General features: G+C 44.2%; 1 pseudogene; it reads right to left on the bottom strand.

Moving 5' to 3' along the window:
- Positions 1 to 4,358: 4,358 nt before the first annotated feature.
- On the bottom strand, positions 4,359 to 13,019 carry LOC141998805 (actin-related protein 2/3 complex subunit 1A-like; annotated as a pseudogene).
- Positions 13,020 to 14,810: the final 1,791 nt, after the last annotated feature.

The following is a 14,810-nucleotide window of genomic DNA, read 5'->3' as shown; positions in this document are numbered from 1 at the left end:
TGACTGCTCTTTCTTCCTCCAAAGCAATAGCTGCCTCAGAAGAGACACCATATGCTGGGCCAGCACAGAGTCTGAAATTGCCTCTCACCCCTGGAGGTGTCTTGTCCAGTGCAGGACAGAAGAACAGTAGCTGTATGTACCCTGCCATTGTCTATGCTGCACCTCTTTGGTGCAGAGATGGTTCACTTTCTGGAGTAATTAAAAAAAAAAATGACACCACGTAATTCCCAATTCCAAATCAGAACTATATGAACTCTGCAGTCAGGTAGGAAAGACAGGTTGGCTACACTTTGCAAATATGATCTGAAATCAGTCATCTGACAAATCAGGAGGCTTGGCTGTATTGGAAAATGGATAGTTCAGGTTTGTGACCTTACAATGTGGTTATCAGTCCATGACTCGGTTGTTTTGATCCAGTGTACTGTGGATCAGGTGGAGAGGATGGAAGAAACGCTGCACAGCTTGCCCAGAAGAGCTTAGTGCTGGAGTTACTCTGAGAACTGACCTGTCTCCTTAGTTTAGGAGAGTGGACAGATTGAGACCAAGTGTAAGCAGGAGTTAAGAATGGATGTACAGAGCTCCACAAAGGAAGCCATTTGCAGTGCATATACCAAGCTTTATGGAGCTTATTTTACAAAACCCAGAAATGGTGCTATGTATTGGGAGTGCCATCTACTGGCAATTCATATATATACTAGAAGAAAAGGAGGACTTGTGGCACCTTAGAGACTAACCAACTTATCTGAGCATGAGCTTTCGTGAGTTACAGCTCACTTCATCTTTTTGCGAATACAGACTAACACAGCTGTTACTCTGAAACCTATATATACTAGATTTACATAAATACAGACCATAGAGCGTACTGATAATATGAGCTGTAGTTCACGAAAGCTTATGCTCAAATAAATTTTAGTCTCTACGGTGCCACAAGTCCTCCTTTTCTTTTTGCTGATACAGACTAACATGGCTGCTACTCTGAAACCTGATAATATGAGTAACTCCACCGAATGTCTAGAGTTGCAGATGCATGCAAGTGGTCTGAATTTGACCCAAGGTCTCTCCGGTTAGGATTGATATCACTTCACTGAGCCCACTGATTGAAAAAGAGGTCACTTCCAATGTAGCTATTGATTTCACCTATTTTTAACCTCAGATATTGACCTATGCCAGATTGTGAAGCCTTTACTCCCATTTAAAAAGAAGCTACTTGTACAAGTAATCCTTCCGACGTTAATGTGGTTACTTGGGTGAATAACTGCTCACTAGTCTGGCCCTGTGTTTTTGTGAATTAGATTAATGTGCTTAATCTTGCAGTCCTTATTCAGGCAAAACTCTCCTGTCTTTGACTAAGAACCACAAGATCACACCCACCCATGGTGAGTACTTCCTACCTGATGCTGTTCCGGTGAAGGGTGTCTAACCCAGAATCCTTGTTTTCCTTGATGGCTTTCTTATCCAGGTTGCAGAAATGTTGCATCGCTGTCAAATTCCCCTTGCTACTTTGCTTTTGGGAATCAACTTTCCCAATGAGCTGCAGGTTGTCTGGGTTTGTGTATGAAAACAGACAGGGGCTGCAATCATGACCCTGGAGGGAAAAAGACAATTGAAGCCTTATGTCGTTGGTCCTTGGCTTTAGCACTTGCTGAGGTGAAGGACATTCCTCTTCTGAGATGACAGTGGTAATAATGGGCCAAATCCTGATGTTCTTACTTGGTGATGGCATAGTCCTTACTCAAGCAACACTTCCGCTGGGGGACTTCAATGGGAGTGTCGCCCACATAAGAATGTTAGGATTTAGCCCAATAATAGCTCCCCACCAAACGATGTCCACCTCTGTACGGGAGGGTGGTGAGCAGCCAGCATGCCAAGCAAGAGCGGAGAGGAAAGTTTCTGTCTAACAGCAGCAGCATGTACTCCCTTTTATGAAAAGCACCGTGGGATCTCTTGTATCCATGCTGAACAGACACATCGTCTGGCAGGCTATTTTTTCTTTTAAGGACTCCTCTAAAAGGGATCCTACCTCCACAACAAATGGCACCGAATGCCATTTCTTTACCTTGCAAAGATGAGGAGCCGCGTGTGCAGGGATGCCAGAGACTCTAAGCATTCAAACCCTGACAAGTAGCAATCCCCTCCACTACAGTCCCAAAATGGACCTACACGTCTCTCCTTTTTCAAAGAATCAAATGAACAAGACCTTCTTGGTGCGGTTGTGACAGCTTGATAGATATTTCAGAACTGATGTTTAGCCTCGGACTTCTGCATCAGCTCAGCCCTATATCCTTTTGAAGATAGATAAATCGTGTAGGTTTGATGGAGGAGACCTTAGAAACTAAGACTCTTTGTGTTTTCTGTAGACACTGAGCATCCTATAATGGGTTTTTTCATAAGAGTAGAAGTTTGCCTGAATGTCTTTGGCCAGAATTTTCCCTTCCTTGTCTAGCGAATGGCTATCTGTCTGATTGTTGTTCTCCATCCAGGGATGGCTTTAGTTCAGGGGTGGTGTGATCCCTAGATGCAAAGAGTCCGATCTTGTGAGGTGGTGGACACTTCAACTCCTCTGGACTTCAAAAGGAGCTGAGGATGCTCAGCACCTTGTAGGATCAGGCCCCTAAATATTTGAACAATGAAGACTGTACAGTGATAACAATTTTGGGGGAAGGGGTTTGGCTGTCCAGCAAATGTCTCTGAACAGAGACTACCACCTATGTTAGAAAAGAAAAAAGGTTTTTTTTGGAAATGGCATCAAACATGTATTGTAAATAAACTTACAGCAGCAACTACTTGGTTCTCATTCAGAAAGATCACACTGAGGAATGGAAGGAAGTTGGTTTTCAGCTGCAGTACCTTAGACCAGCTCTACATTACACACTGAGGGCAGGTCTACGTTAGGGGGTTAAGTTGACCTAAGTTACGCAGCTCCAGCTACGTGAATAATGTAGCTGGAGTTGACGTAGCGTAGGTTGACTTACTGCAGAGTCTACACCACGCTGTGTCGATAGGAGACACTGTCCCGTTGACTTCCCTTACTCTTCTGGTTCCGGTGGAGTACTGGAAGAGTCGATGGGAGAGCTAACTATGGTCGATTTCGCGGGTCTTCACTAGACTCTCTAAATTGATCCCCGGTGGATTGATTGCAGCAGCGTCGGGTAAATGTAGACATACCTGTACTTTGGTATCATTTGTTGTTCAGGGGTGTGAAAATCCCCACCCCTGGAGTGATGTAGTTATACTGACCATAACCCGCCGTGTAGACAGTGCTATGTCGGCAGGAGACTGTCTCGATGCAGCTGTGCCACTATAGCGCTTCTTGCGAAGGTGGCGTTATTAAGCCAACGGGAGAGCGCTCTCCCCTTGGCTTAGAGCGTCTCCACCAGAAACGTTACTGTGGCACAGCTGCATCGGTGCACCCGCACCGATTCAAGTTTGTAGTGTAAACCTGCCCTTCGTTGTGCCGCTGTAGTGGCTGAAACGGAGACATGGCCTGAGCCCAATTGATTAGATTAAAAGAAAGGCATTGTTCCTGAACTTCCCTGTGAAGTACTGAAGTAATTCTTGCGTTAACCTTATAAATTGACTCTATAACTTCTTGTAGCAATTTGCGAGCCAAATAAATTGAACCACTGATCTAGTTATTCAGATGCAAATTGTAACCTTGATTGGATCATTGCGCTGTGTTTTATAGGATTTGTTTAGGGAAATTAGAGACAAATTAGTTAGAGACCTAGGCCTGTTCTATACTAAGAAATTAGGCCTATATAACTATATCACAATGCCTGGGACGTAACTTAGGCCTGTATAACTATGACCTAACCCCTGGTGTGGACAGCATGAGGTCAATGAGAGAATTATCCCATCGACCTAGCTACCATCTCTTGGGGAGGTGGGTTACCTACTCTGCCAGGAGAATCCCTTCCGTAGGTGTGTGTAGCATCTTCACTGAAGTGCTGCAGCAGTGGCAGGTTTTAAGTGTAGACAACCCCATATAAATGCTTAGCTTTATATTTGTTTGCTTATTTGAATAAATCCTTAAAAAGCACACTAGACTGGTTCCTGTCTCAAAACTTCAATGTGCGAAAACAACCTATTTAGCGGTAAAGGTAAATACACTGAGTAGCTTCTGGACATGTATTAGTTGGTTAAAATCCTATTACCACTACCCCTTGGCCGATCCTTCTGTTTCAGAGGTACCCCTACAGTGAGGATTAAAAGGGTATACTTCCCTCCTGCTGCATACGGTTTGTATTCAGGCTCAGCACATGAATGAGGAGTCAGCTGACACTTCAAAGGCTGAGGTTTTGTTTTTGTTTTTTGAAAGAGACATCTTCGAGAGTTGTAAAAATGTCTATGTTTGTGTTTTAGGTGCGGGAAAGTACAGACCTGCACCAGAAATCACTTGATCCTGCAGCCAGTAAAATGTTATTTGGATGCCAATCTAGACTAAGTATAGTGGATCAGATTGACTTCTTTATGTGTTTACTCAGCCACCTGTTGTTAAGAGTCAGCTACACAGAAGAATAAATATGTGGGAAGTTTGGGGCATATAACTTTGCAGTGAAGCTGTTCTGTGAATGACATTTCCCAGAGTGCTCACATTCCAAACTGTTAGGGAAGCTGGGATCCTTTTAGTGAAATTATTTACTGTCCACTGAAAAACAAACCCTGGTAACTAGATCACATTTGTTTCAGGAAAACAAGTTTATGGCTGCTACACTCTGTCTCTTGTCCCAGTAAAATTGATTTGCTTCAGTACAAACTGACAAGGTGGGAGAATCACGTTTGCAGATGCTGGAAGCAGCAGATAACTGTTTGAGTTGCTCTGGGACTGTAGAAGCAAGAAGTCACACAGCCCCCATTTGAATTATAAAGAAGGCAAGACCTGTGGGGTTATCTAGTCCATCTCCCTTCCCCTGGAGGACTGGTCCTTACAGGGTCTTTCTCTGGTGCTTTGCAATACTGTCTTCGATCTACCTGCCATCCTGGAGTACTTCATAAAGGGCTCAAACATGGGAGCACTTATTAGGGCATGTATGCATTGTCTCACCCAGAGCCACTGAAATTCATGAGACTCTGTGTCTGAGTAGACCTATGCATGATAATACCAGGAAGTCTTTTCAGCAGTGTTCTTATAACTAGCTGATTTACAAGTTATACCCAGGAATTTTTTCACCCACCACTGAATTGCAGCAGTAGCTGGGGTGTGACATGGCAGCTGTTTAACAGCGCCAAGGCTGGCCCACAATATTTTGGCACCTGAGGCGGGGAGCTCAAATGACGCCCCCCAATTCCCTCGCTTGGGCCAAAACTTTGAAACGCTGGGTCCTAGTGGTGCCCCCCCACAGTCTGGTACCTCAGTTCACCTCATGGTAAGGCCAGCCCTGAACAGCGCTCAGCAACAATGTACAGCATCTTAATATAGAGGAAGGGAAGAATATTGTATCCAGCTGAAATTGCAGGAGGAGCGTTAGGCAGGCAGAATGCAACTACTCACGCGGGATTTAGCCAGGGCACCCTGGCTTTTTCATAAAGTGCCACGGACTCTTTGGTGACATAAAAATAAAGGTGATCCATTTCATACCTCATGTAGAGGATGGCACCTCCAGCAGCACGATGCTCCCTAGTGCTATGTCAGATCACTGGCTTTGTACTGAGTCAGAGGGGAAAAATGCAACCACTGCTCCTTGACGTGTGTTTCTTGGAAGTCCCCTATCTCAGAACTGTACTACCCCAATCCTGCAGAGCTTGTGAGATCTCATCGTACTGTGGTTCAAGATGGCAAGGCCTGCAGGCACGGATGACTTACAATAGGGGGCTTTTAACTTAGTGACTTAGTAACTTTTTAACTTAGTGCGTTTCAAAGAGGTGTCTCTGCTCTCTGTGTTTTGGGCTTACCAGTCATTTTCTTTCTCAAAGTAACATATGGAAATGATTTTAGAACCACTGCCCAAAGCAAACTTATTCTCCAGTCGGGACCATTTCACATAAGTGGCAGCGTAGCTGATATGCGGCAGTTGGCTTCCATATGCCATCCTTCAGGGTCCATGAATCTGCATTTCAGTCCACAGCGCAGGTCACAAGGTGGTTAGAGTCGGGAGCCCAGTCAATTCCTGTAACTTCACACATCTACTGACACCTTCAGTTCTCACTCTGCATCTTGACTACCCAATACATGGCTCTTTGTCACAAAACCTCAATACAATATGAAGCAATCAATGAAAGACATGTGAGATTATTATAATACTTTGCCCTTCTACAGTGTCTTTCAACCAGTGCTCTTTGCAAACATTAACTGAGCATCACTACACATCTGTCATGACAGGCATTATTATAATAATCTTGTAGATAGGTAAACTGAGGCACAAGAGTTAAACCTGTCAAAGTTTGCACAGCAAGTCAGCTGTAGATTTGGGAATAAAACCTAGGTAGATGCCAACACTCCTAGTCCCATAATCTAATCACTAGACAACACTGTTTCCTGATGATTATTTTTTCTGGTTGCTTATCCATCTCTTTCCAAAAAGAAAAGGAGTACTTGTGGCACCTTAGAGACTAACCAATTTATTTGAGCATAAGCTTTCATGAGCTACAGCTCACTTCATCGGATGCATACTGTGGAAAACACAGAAGATGTTTTTATACACACAAACATCTTTTGTATTTTCCACAGTATGCATCCAATGAAGTGAGCTGTAGCTCACGAAAGCTTATGCTCAAATAAATTGGTTAGTCTCTAAGGTGCCTCAACTACTCCTTTTCTTTTTGCGAACACAGACTAACACGGCTGTTACTCTGAAACCCATCTCTTCCTGCGAATTAGGTCTCTTATTCTCAGTGTAACATGGTGTGCAGAAGCAATAGGTATGGTTATTTTCTGTCTTGCTCTGGGAAAGGGCCTTTTTCTTTTCTTTTCAGCTTTAACCAATAAGATTAAATAAATAACTATTGTAGGTAAAAACTGTAACTCTCTTACCTGTGACCCAGCCAATGTGCTCTGCCAGTTCATGGACTTTCTTCCCTCGATTCTCAGATTTCTGGTAGATGTAGATAGTATGGTTGTTAGGACTGATAGCAATTTCTGTTAAAGAAACAACTGCATCACTAAGGCCATAGATCACCCTGAAGCCTGTGCACACATAACAGCAGAATCCTGGGATGTGTAGTCTGTGAGCTACACCTCTGGGGTTGCCAAGGACCAGCATGTAGACCTCTGCCAGCTGTGTAAGCAAAACTCTGGCTACCTCTGGTTTATACGGAAGGGCTGCCTCATTCATTTGCTCTTAACCACTGCACTTTATTGATGGGAAAATGTCCTTACATTGACAATGAGATCCTTATATCAAACATGCCAGCTGACATAATCACTGTTTACATATTCCACACATTTCAAGGCCGAGTCCAAATCCTCCTGTTTCTTCCTCCACCATATCTCTGAGATCGGACGTTTTCTTGTTGTACATACAGCAAAATCTCTCTTCCATGCCCTTAACTCCCATCTTGATTAATGAAACTTCTTTATCTCTGGTGTCACCAACATCCACATCACCTCCATAGTATGCAAAGTATAGCTTCTTAAAGAAATAGGTGAGAGGTTTTTCGCAGGAGTGGTGGGTGAAATTCTGTGGCCTGCGTTGTGCAGGAGGTCAGACTAGATGATCATAATGGTCCCTTCTGACCTAAATATCTATGAATCTAAATACTTTTCCTGGCCTGCCAATCTGACCACATCCCCCTCATTCTCCCTCCAAATCCATGCACTGTGTCTACCTTCGTTCTCCACCACATCAATGTTAAACTTTTTGGTCTCCTTTTCCAAGACCCTTCATAACTCTGTCCTGCCTATTTATCTGCCCTTGTCTCTTACCATGTTGCACCACCAATGCCATTCGTAATGCCCCATGTGTCTTCTTTTCCCACAACAATCTTTGCATGAAACTCCTTCTTAGAGCTGGTCTTCAAAGACCAGACCCTCTAGTTTAAATTCTTCCTGATTGCTGCGATGATTCAGAGATTCCAAAGCCAGAAGGGACCATTGGGATCATCTCGTCTGATCTCCTGTATCAATTCAGGCCACCAAACTTCCCAAAACAATGTCTGGATCATAACATTTAGAAAAACATCCAATCTTGATTTAAAAATTGCTAATAACGGAGAGTCCCTGTGACCCCTGAGTAAATTGTTTCAATGGTTAATTACTCTCATTGTTACAAATATACACCTTATTTCCAGTTTGATTTTTGTCTGGTTTCAACTTCCAACCATTGAATAATATTATATCTTTCTCTGCTAGATTAACAAGCCCATTACCAAATATTTGTTCCCAATATAGGTACTTATAAATGGTGACCAAGCCACCTTTAACCTTCTCTTTAAGCTAAAAACATTGAGCTCCTTGTCTATCACTATAAGGCACATTTTCTAAACATTCTCATGGCTCTTCTCTGAACCCTCTCCAATTTATCAACATTCTTGAATTATGTACACCAGAACTGGATGCAGTATCCCAGCACCAGTACAAAATACAGAGGGGATAATAACCCCTCTGTTCCTACTCGAGATCCCCCTGTTTATGCATTCAAGGATTGCATTTAGCCCTTTTGGCCATTGCATTGGTCTGGAAGCTCATGTTCAGCTGATTATCCATCATGACCCCAAATCTTTCTCCGAGTCACTGTTTCTCGGGATAGAGTCCTTCATCCTTTAAGTATGGCCTATGTTCTTTTCCCCTAGGTGTATACAATTACACTTAGTTGTATTAAAATGCATTTTGTTTGCTTGCACCCCGTTACCAAGTGATCCAGATCCCTTTGTCAGTGACTTGTCCTCTTCATTATTTACCACTCCTCCAATTTTTGTTTCGTCAGCAAATTTTATCAGCGATGATTTTATGTTTTCTTTCAGGTCGTGGAGAAAAATGTTTAATAGCACAAGGGTCATGTTTCTGTGATAGTATTTATCCTCTGTAGGCTTTAGAGTTGCCCTCTGGTAAAAAAGGCAGACAGAGCTGGAACACAAGTTTTGTGGAAGTCTGTATCTGTTCTAATTATTTTCTGTAATAAACACTTCCTGTTTAAGACTTACTGTGATTCCATATATCAAGGGAAAGGCCAGTTTCTACTGCAGCCCCCATGAGAAGCGTATCATAGTATTTTTAATAGTATACCCTCCCCCCCTCCCCATGCTCCATGACTGAGTAACTGTGTAATCACATTGCTGTAACCCCATGCCTTCCTCCCCCATCACCACCCTTCTGTCACTTTCCCTGTCATGTCTAAATTAGAATGTAAGCTCTTTGTGGCAGGACACTTCTCTTTTCTGTGCTGCAAGGCACCCAGCACAACATTGGGTGCTGTAAAATAATAACTAATTAAATGCCTCCTCAAGGCAAAATTGTGTCCTAACTAAATGTACACAGCGATTAACAAGGTTTCCCTGAAGCACTTGATGGTAGTAGAGGGTGTGGAGAGATCAACGGGGAGGAGAGTAGGACAGGAGGGAGGAATGTATAGCAGAAGTGCAGCACACGGGGGGAGCATTTTATGAACAACAAATGGGTACGGCTGTTCCAAGCATAGCAGGCAGCACAGAAGAAGGAAAAAGCTGACAGCAGGAAAAAAAGATCAAAAGGTGAGTAAGAAGAGGAGGCTGGGAGGACTTTAGGGAGCGAGGGAAGAGGAGGAAGAGAAGGAAAGGAGTAGAGGTGAATGCCAAGCAGATGTCTTGTAGGACACTGAAGGTGAGGATAAGGAGCCTGATTCTGATGTATGAAAAGACAGGATACCAATGGTGGCATGGTTGAAGGGAGTGATGCGGTCAGAAAGACAGGAAAGGAGGGTGATATTAGCAACTGCATTTTGGACAGGCAGCAGCTGCTGTCTAAAGGGGAATCCGACGGTTTACTGTATAAACGTAATAACAGAGCAAAGTGCAAAACCTGATGGGCAGAAAGACTTTAAAATACATAAAGTACCCAGCTCTGGCTGTGGTATCTTCCCTCCATATCTCAGCTCCTCTGAGAATTGGGAATTTAGCCCCTTTCGCTATCCTTAACTACCACTGCCACCTCTTCGCCTTTGTGTGGCCAAGACTCTGCTCCAAGGCTGGGTTTACCCCCTTGTCGGGCTCTTTCCCAGCAGGCTTTCTTCGGGCAGCTGATCATTTAAATCTAAAAGAGACAACCAGCACCACAATGAGGTGACTGAGCTGCACCTGTCTGGGGCAGGCTGAACCTCCTTCCTTTGCAGCTAATATTTCAGCTCCACAGGACGTGGCACATCATCGCAGCCCCTTCAGTTCTCTCCGTAGGAGGCTGCCAGGGAGGTCAGTTTCAGTGGTGTTTGTGTGAGGCGGAGGGGATGGAACCAGAGAGAGGGAGGAAGGACCAGTTATACTGATCTGCAACTGGATTCATTGCTGTAAAGCTTTTGCTTTTGGTTCCCTCACTTCATTGTTTTTAGAGCATGACAAAAATGCAACTAACCTACGGAGACAACTCGAGACTTGGAGTAACTCTACTGCTGTTAGTGGATTTTCACCCGGGATGCCTTTGGCTCATGATGGCTGGCTGTAGCAATGTCCTCTGAGTCAGCAGAATTAATAGATTCATAGATTCCAAGGCCAGAAAGGACCACTGTGATCATCTATTCTGACCTCCTGTATAACACAGGCCATTGAATTAATCCCTCCAGAAAATCCAGCCCTCGGGCAACATTCCTAGACAACAACTAGAACAATTAGTCCCCTGAGATCATTTAAGTCACATCCATAAGTCTTTGCTCTCTGAGTGTACATCACCTCGTGATTCACAGTCCCTGGGAATTCATCCAATCTCCTTCAGGCTGAGACCCGTTCTGGCACTTACCAATCTGGAAAATTGAATCTTCCACAGCCCAGTTCATCTTATGGCTGTAACCATGATAGCAACAACTGTGCTAAAGCCTGATTGTGGCTTGAAGGGTTCTAGCAAGATTCCCCCTTTCTCTATCTGTAAGCCATCCTAGAACTGAGCTATAGACAGTCCCCTCCACAGAGCAGGAGAGCAGCTGAAAACTGAGCTAGCAAAACCATGCTAGAGGGCCTACCTTCACCAGAGATAGAACCACGTTAAATGTAACCATGCTGCTGACAAGGCTGCAGCTAAAATGGTTCAGCAACATCCATGCAGCACCATTTCCCCCCACAACCTCATGTCAGCTGAGCTGGCCTCTCTGTACCTACCATGCAGCACAGCCATGCTTGCATCTGTATGTTTTGGAGGAAACCTGGGTAGCTTTCCCATACTGCCGCAGCTATTACTAAGGGAGCAGCAGTGATCCAAGTTATTTCATTCATAACACTATTTCATTATTATGCGTTTATACAGTTACAGAAAGGTTTTATTTTTCCCCCAGTGTATTTTGAGCTGGTGAAAGGTGCCAGATTGACACATGGCCCAGTGAATTTTAGAAGGACTTCCCACACAGAGACCTTGTTAGAACCCCTTTATAGCCTAACATTCACGGTACAGCCGGGCTCACAACCGCACCGCTAAGAACCATATATGAAGCATGTTGTGAACGCATTCAAGTCAAGTGCAGGATCAGCCATATTACAACCTGGTTACCAACTTAGTAAATATATGTAGCGTAATCTCTCAAGTGGGAGATAGTATATAGCATGTGTTTATAACAGAGTTCTCAAGACTGCAGATAGGTTCCTTGCAGGGGATCTGGTTCAAGGTTTCAAGATGTACCATATGCCCATGGACATGTCTGAGGCTTTAGCATTGTTGTGGAGGACACTTAACATTGCATCTATGCTACAAACTAAAATCATGTTGTAACTAGGTCCCCTGACCCTGTGTAGATGAAGCTTTAAAACTCTGCTACAACAGTGGTGTTGAAACACGATTGTCACTTGGATGGTTTTGACTGCAGTATGGATAGAATCTAATACAGTTTTTTCTTTCACGTGATTTGAGAAACAGCCTTAAGAAGACTCAGCACATGAACATTTATTGGCAGGTATTTGGGAGAAATATGAACATTTAATTTGCACAGAGAAGGCTCTAAGGAGTTGTATTCAAGATGCAGCTGCATCAAAAGCCCTTAACAGAAGGGAGCTCAGATTAGCATTGCAAGGATGTCTTTACAAATCCCACAGTATTCTGCTTGTAGCAGGGTGGACACCCGCTTGGGCCCAGAAGGGTTTAAAACAGCCCTGAGAGAGAGCTGTTGCAGCAAAAAGGCAGCGGGGCTGATTGGGGAAGCAGCCTCAGCTGGGGGCCATGCCCCAATCAGGGCTCAGCTGGCTCTATAAAGGTTGTGAGCCAGAAAACCACAGAGACTCTCTCTCTGCTGTGAGTGAGAAAAGGGCCTGGTTGCAGGGGCTTAACTAAGTATCTGGAGGTGAGCAGGGCTGGGGATAGGCCAAGGGAGCTGGAGAGCTCCAGCCTGGGAAAGCCTATTAGGTATGGGGCTTGCAGGGGCAGCCATGGGTAGGCAGAGGCAGCAGGTCCAAACCCAACCTTGCCTGTGATTGAGTGGCTCATACTGCAGTCTGCCCCAGGGCACAGGGGCTAGCTGGTGACTGGCAGGAGCCTATGACTGAGGTGAGGTAGGGATAGTGGGTGGGGGTGGGGTTCCCCTGGGAGGGGGAGACCAGGACTGTGGGGTACTGCCAGGGGGCAGCACCTAGTGAAAGGGGCACTAGGGTCCTGGGAGGGACATGGGAGCCAGCAGCAAGGTGAGACACTGGCTTGAAGAGGGGACTCTGGAAGCTGGAATGCTAATTCCCTGAGATGACCAGCAGCACATGCTGCTGGTGAGTCTGTGCCCAGCTACACTGCTCCATGTATTAAGTACATTACTTCTGCACCTTTGAGCTATGACTGCAGTATGATGGAGTGGTTTGCATCATTCCTATAGAATACTGTCATTTTCTCTTGATAAGAGAATGCTGTGAGCCAAATTTTACTTTTGGGTGTGATCTTTGTTCCAGGCATAGCAGGATATGGGCTCTATCCCAAAACTGTACAAGGACATGTCCAAACAGACAGTGATGCAATGTGTCAACAGCTGAAAGCCAGAAAACTAGAACAAAATACAGCTGTTTGCAGGGATACTTGAAAGATTTTTCAGTTTAACTAAGGGGAAAAAAATATAATTAAAGCATTAAGTGGATTTGACATTCACTAATAATGCTCAACTTCAATAACACTTCGCAAACTTTAAGGACTCCTCACAGCTTACATATAGAGATGGGCTCGAACGGTGATGATCAGCTTTAGCTTGGGATCTAGCTCTGAAATTTGCCAAAGTTTGGTGGGGCTATGTTTCCGATTAATCCGTTACAGAGAGCTGCTTGAGTAATGAAGCTGAGATCTCCAAAGTTCAAAGGATTTGAACCAGGGAGCTGGTTTGGGCCTGGCTCTTATACCTGTAGCAGACCTAAACTGTTTTTGTTTTTTAATGTGAGAAATAGTACGAAAGTAAGAGAAACCTAAAAGAAACAACACTGACGCATGTTGTAGAGGGCTTGTAAAGTGACAGTGAAAGCATTAGCAGCTTAGGATGACAAAGGGCACGCACACACATTATACTCCAATTCTTGGTGCATTTCGATCTGTAGGGCACAACATAAATGGCTTCAAAGGAATTAAATGAGATGAATTTTCAGCCTAAAAATTCTCAAGCAATTGCAACAAAGGTTATGTTCCTATTTATATGGAAATCAGCAGACTGAGGACTTGAAGTTCGTTTCTTATTTTCTCGGTCTTTTTACATTACATGTGGCACGCATCAACCTACCTGAACTTTGAGAACTTGAGCAATGGCTTGGAAGCTTTAACCATGCACAACTAAGAAATTCAAACAGTGAATCTCAGATGATAAAGATCTTAAATTGTTTTATGAATGTTTTTTAAAAGAACAGATGCTGAATCACTAGTTACACCCTGCAGCTTTAAACAAGAAGATGCTAGCAGCAAGGTCATTTCTAGCTGTATAGCTGATTTCTAGGGTGCCCACCACCTTGGTATTTAGGCTTCCACAAAGGGATGCTTAATTCTGAGAATTCGCTCCCCCTTGATATAACAGTGCCTGGATTTGATGACCATCAGATGAGGTTGCAAAGCCTAAGTATTTTTCTGGGCTTCCCCAGTGGGATTGGACTATGGCGGTAGGTGGTGGGCCAGCTGGTTGATTGGGAGACTTCTTATTTTGGAAGGTCTTGGGAGTGTATATTGTCCTTTTTTTGGAACCAATTCTAGTACAATTTAGTGCTGTCCACACTTCCCTACATCTCCGCAAATGCAGTTGCGGCATGACCCACCCTATGCCTGCTACATTGGAGATGAACCTGTTGTTCATCTCCAATGTAGCTGTAGCTCACGAAAGCTTATACTCAAATTGGTTAGTCTCTAAGGTGCCAAAACTACTCCTTTTCTTTTTGCGAATACAGACTAACACGGCTGCTACTCTGAAACCTGTTGTGGGGTGTTTTCTCCTCTCCTCCCAGACAAAGGATGAAGCTGCTCAATTCATTTCCACTGGGAACCCAATGTAGGATAAGAATACAGGTGAGGAAGACTGTAAGGGTCCAGTGGTGGTGTCCTTAGCCACTGCTTACACACCTGGTATCAGATCTATAATTGGTCCTGAGCCTGGCACCCAGCCCCCTACCTCTCAGCCTGCCAAGGCCCAAATGTGGGATGCAATCTCTGACAAAGTCAAAAACGGAGACAAAACAATTATATATGCAGCAAATGCACAGTGGCGTAGGAGTGATTCCTTTGTGAGTGACTCTGCTTAGAGCCTCAGCTACAGGCGTCTAAA

This window comes from Natator depressus, chromosome 14 (assembly GCF_965152275.1).
Source record: "Natator depressus isolate rNatDep1 chromosome 14, rNatDep2.hap1, whole genome shotgun sequence".
NCBI lineage: Eukaryota > Metazoa > Chordata > Testudines > Cheloniidae > Natator > Natator depressus.
Note: the sequence above shows the minus strand (reverse complement) of the source record. Positions and strands in the feature narration are given on the sequence as shown.